A 5,629-nucleotide genomic window follows, 5' to 3' on the forward strand; every position below is an offset into this window, starting at 1 on the left:
TTATCGGCAACTGGCAGGAGCCATATGGTTGTCGATTTATTGTATGCAATGCAATCGCCCTGTAATGCTTTACTTTATCACTAAGCGGTACCGATAGTCGTAGAAGCATAATATTGGCGAGACGACAACGATGCTACGATGGAGATCAAGGTGTCGCGCCGGTGACGATGGTGATCATGACGGTGCTTCGGAGATGGAGATCACAAGCACAAGATGATGATGGCCATATCATATCACTTATATTGATTGCATGTGATGTTTATCTTTTATGCATCTTATCTTGCTTTGATTGACGGTAGCATTATAAGATGATCCCTCACTAAATTATCAAAGTATAAGTGTTCTCCCTGAGTATGCACCGTTGCGAAAGTTCTTCGTGCTGAGACACCACGTGATGATCGGGTGTGATAGGCTCTACGTTCAAATACAACGGGTGCAAAACAGTTGCACACACGGAATACTCAGGTTAAACTTGACGAGCCTAGCATATAACAGATATGGCCTCGGAACACGGAGACCGAAAGGTCGAGCGTGAATCATATAGTAGATATGATCAACATAGTGATGTTCACTGTTGAAACTACTCCATCTCACGTGATGATCGGACATGGTTTAGTTGATATGGATCACGTGATCACTTAGAGGATTAGAGGGATGTCTATCTAAGTGGGAGTTCTTAAGTAATATGATTAATTGAACTTAAATTTATCATGAACTTAGTCCTGATAGTATTTTGCAAATTATGTTGTAGATCAATAGCTCGCGTTGTTGCTTCCCTGTGTTTATTTTTGATGTGTTCCTAGAGAAAAATTATGTTGAAAGATGTTAGTAGCAAAGATGCGGATTGGATCCGTGATCTGAGGATTATCCTCATTGCTGCACAGAAGAATTATGTCCTTGATGCACCGCTAGGTGACAGACCTATTGCAGGAGCAGATGCAGACGTTATGAATGTTTGACTAGCTAAAGGATGGAGGAGAATAGCTCAAGCAGTGAGCATGTGCTCAGATTGTCTAGGTACTACAATCGCTTGAATCAAGTGGGAGTTAATCTTCCAGATAAAATAGTGATTGACAGAATTCTCTAGTCCCCATCACCAAGTTAGTAGAACTTCGTGATGAACTATAGTATGCAAGGGATGACGAAAGTAATTCCCGAGCTCTTCGTGATGCTGAAATCGACGAAGGTAGAAATCAAGAAAAACATGAAGTGTTGATGGTTGACGAGACCACTAGTTTCAAGAAAAGGGCAAAGGGAAGAAGGGGAACTTCAAGAAGAACGGCAAGCAAGTTACTGCTCAAGTGAAGAAGCCTAAGTCTGGTCCTAAGCCTGAGACTAAGTGCTTCTACTGCAAAGGGACTGGTCACTGGAAGCGGAACTACCCCAAGTATTTGGTGGATAAGAAGGATGGCAAAGTGAACAAAGGTATATTGGATATACATGTTATTGATGTGTACTTTACTAGTGTTTATAGCAACCCCTCGGCATTTGATACTGGTTCAGTTGCTAAGAGTACTAACTCGAAACGGGAGTTGCAGAATAAACAGAGACTAGTAAAAGGCGAGGTGACGATGTGTGTTAGAAGTAGTTCCAAGATTGATATGATCATTATCGCACACTCCCTATACTTTTGGATTAGTGTTGAAACTAAATAAGTGTTATTTGGTGTTTGCGTTGAGCATGAATATGATTTGATCATGTTTGTTGCAATATGGTTATTCATTTAAATTAGAGAATAATTGTTGTTCTGTTTACATGAATAAAACCTTCTATGGTCATACACCCAATAAAATGGTTTGTTGGATCTCGATCGTAGTGATACACATATTCATAATAATGAAGCCAAAAGATGCAAAGTTAATAATGATAGTGCAACTTATTTGTGGCACTGCCGTTTAGGTCATATTGGTGTAAAGCGCATGAAGAAACTCCATACTGATGGGATTTTGGAATCACTTGATTATGAATCACTTGATGCTTGCGAACCGTGCCTCATGGGCAAGATGACTAAAACGCTGTTCTCCGGAACTATGGAGAGAGCAACAGATTTGTTGGAAATCATACATACAGATGTATGTGGTCCGATGAATATTGAGGCTCGTAGCAGGTATCATTATTTTCTGACCTTCACAGATGATTTGAGCAGATATGGGTATATCTACTTAATGAAACAGAAGTCTGAAACATTTGAAAAGTTCATATAATTTCAGAGTGAAGTGGAAAATCATCGTAACAAGAAAATAAAGTTTCTACGATCTGATCGTGGAGAAGAGTATTTGAGTTACGAGTTTGGCCTTCAGTTAAAACAATGTGAAATAGTTTCACTACTCACGCCACCTGGAACACCACAGTGTAATGGTGTGTCCGAACATCGTAACAGTACTTTATTAGATATGGTGCGATATATGATGTCTCATACCGATCTACCACTATCGTTTTGGGGTTATGCATTAGAGACAGCTGCATTCACGTTAAATAGGGTACCATCTAAATCCATTGAGACGACATCTTATGAACAGTGGTTTGGCAAGAAACCAAAGTTGTCGTTTCTTAAAGTTTGGGGTTGCGATGCTTATGTGAAAAAATTTCATCCTGATAAGCTCAAACCCAAATCGGAGAAATGTGTCTTCATAGGATACCCAAAGGAGACAGTTGGGTACACCTTCTATCACAGATCCGAAGGCAAGACATTCGTTGCTAAGAATGGATCCTTTCTAGAGAAGGAGTTTCTCTCGAAAGAAGTGAGTGGGAGGAAAGTAGAACTTGATGAGGTAATTGTACCTGCTCCCTTATTGGAAAGTAGTTCATCGCATAAACTAGTTTCTGTGACACCTATACCAATTAGTGAGGAAGTTAATGATGATGATCATGAAACTTCAGATCAAGTTATTACTGAACCTCGTAGGTCAACCAGAGTAAGATCCGCACCAGAGTGGTACGGTAATCCTGTTCTGGAGGTTATGTTACTAGACCATGACGAACCTACGAACTATGAAGAAGCAATGGTGAGCCCAAATTCCGCAAAATGGCTTGAGGCCATGAAATCCGAGATGGGATCCATGTATGAGAACAAAGTATAGACTTTGGTTGACTTGCCCGATGATCGGCAAGCCATTGAAAATAAATGGATCTTCAAGAAGAAGACTGACGCTGACGGTAATGTTACTGTCTATAAAGCTCGACTTGTTGCGAAAGGTTTTCGACAAGTTCAAGGGATTGACTACGATGAGACCTTCTCACCCGTAGTGATGCTTAAGTCTGTCCGAATCATGTTAGCAATTGCCGCATTTTATGAAATCTGGCAAATGGATAAACAAAACTGCATTCCTCAATGGATTTATTAAAGAAGAGTTGTATCTGATGCAACCAGAAGGTTTTGTCAATCCTAAAGGTGCTAACAAAATATGCAAGCTCCAGCGATCCATCTATGGACTGGTGCAAGCATCTCGGAGTTGGAATATACGCTTTGATAAGTTGATCAAAGGATATAGTTTTATACAGAATTGCGGTGAAGCCTGTATTTACAAGAAAGTGAGTGGGAGCACTACAGCATTTCTGATAAGTATATGTGAATGACATATTGTTGATCGGAAATAATGTAGAATTATTCTGCAAAGCATAAAGGAGTGTTTGAAAGGAGTTTTTCAAAGAAAGACCTCGGTGAAGCTGCATACATATTGAGCATCAAGATCTATAGAGATAGATCAAGACGCTTGATAAGTTTTTTCAATGAGTACATACCTTAACAAGATTTTGAATGTAGCAACCAGACCTCAAATGGTCTGTGCTGCTGTGCACCAGTGTCATCCCTGGATCAGTAATGCTGACACGCACAGTACAAATGGAGGATTTATAACAGAGTAGCAATCACACACTTATTACATCGAATATCTCCAAAGAGATTAAGGATGATAAATATGGCTTAAGGCCATCTAAAAACGATAACAGCGGAAGACTTGGAAGATAAGTGAGTCCATCAACTCCAGCGGCATCACTGAGTATAAGACCACGACCTAAGGCACCTTACTCATCGTCTGAAAAGTCTGCAACATGAAACGTTGCAGCCCGAAAACGGGTCAGCACATAGAATATGCTGGCAAAGTAACACATAGAGAATAATGAACAATAATAATGCTATACTACATGCATGTATGGCTGGTGGAAAGCTCTACGGTTAAGTTCTTGCGAAAAGCAAATTTTTCCCTACTTCAAAGGAATAACATTTATTTAACTATCATGGTGGTTTTGAAACATTGAGATGGTTGACAGCATCTCAATCCCAATTAAAAGTCGACATTAACCCAACAAAATTAATTAAAAGTAACATGGTGATGTGATTCAAATGATAATCCAGGTACTAGATACTCAAGTTGTCCATAACCGGGGATAAGGCTAACCATGATTAGTTTGTACACTCTGCAGAGGTTTGCGCACTTTTCCCCACAAGACTCGATCGCCTCCGCTTGATTCTCGCACTGCATGATGTTTGAGAAACGGATGACCGAGACACAGCCTTTCAGGAACAATCACTCTTTACTCCGGGTGGACCGGTACACCTACTTTCCCCTACATCTGCTAGCCCACCTCTTCAAGAGATCATGTAACCTACTCAACTATGCTAGAGCCCATAATAGCTTGTGGCTGCACACGGAAGTTTCTAGCATGAATAATCTTATGATCCCTTTGAGCCTGGGTGGCGGTCCTTATACAAACAGACAACACTGGATTCTCCAGGTGCCTCAATCCACCCAGATGTGAGTTTTAGTTGCCACCTTAGGTAAACCATTATTAACAATCTCACATCTGTCCTGAATATCTCTCAAACCCAATCCACGTCTACGAGCATAGCATGGCAATATAATAGCAACGTAGAAGTAACTCCCAAGGGTTTGATAAGAGAACAGGTAATAGGTACTACCTCAACTACTTCCCAATACCCACAATTTAATTAGATCCTAATCATGCAATTGTTTGAGGAATAGATCTAATGCAATAAAACTGGGTATGGAAAGTATGATCAAAGTGTTACTTGCCTTGCTGATGATCCGCGAAACCTAGCGATTCGAAGTAACAAGCGGCACACTCGGGTACTCTATCGCAATCAAACAAGCAAACAATCAGTACTCATCTAATGCACAGGTAAAACTCGAATGAAAGATCCAACCAGAAAGTTCAACTTAAGAACTCCGGTTTGCAAAAAGAATCAACTCGAACGAAGCAACGAAAGTCAAACTGCGAAAGAAACAAGCTTCGTTTACTAATCTGGATCTAGGTCAAATTTTACAGTAGCAAAAACTTGTTTGACTAGGTTAAACGGAAGAGAATTTCGAGACGAAACTCTAGGCGTTTGAATCGCCTGATTCCGATAAACGAGCGAAAAGTTAAACAGAAACGAAGATTCGATCAGAAATCGAGATCTGAGATAATCGCGGAAAAATCCGACGAAAAAGAAAAACGGACGAACGGTTAAAGAACGGACGTTCGTTAACAGAGAAAATCCGACGAACGCGTTCGTTAAAACGAACGAGTCGGTGAACGCTCACAAAATAACAAAACCGAAAAAAACCGATCTAGGGTTTTTTTAAACGAACGGTTTTTTTTAAACAAAACCGGCAAACGACGGCGAGGT

Source organism: Triticum aestivum, chromosome 6D (assembly GCF_018294505.1).
Source record: "Triticum aestivum cultivar Chinese Spring chromosome 6D, IWGSC CS RefSeq v2.1, whole genome shotgun sequence".
NCBI lineage: Eukaryota > Viridiplantae > Streptophyta > Magnoliopsida > Poales > Poaceae > Triticum > Triticum aestivum.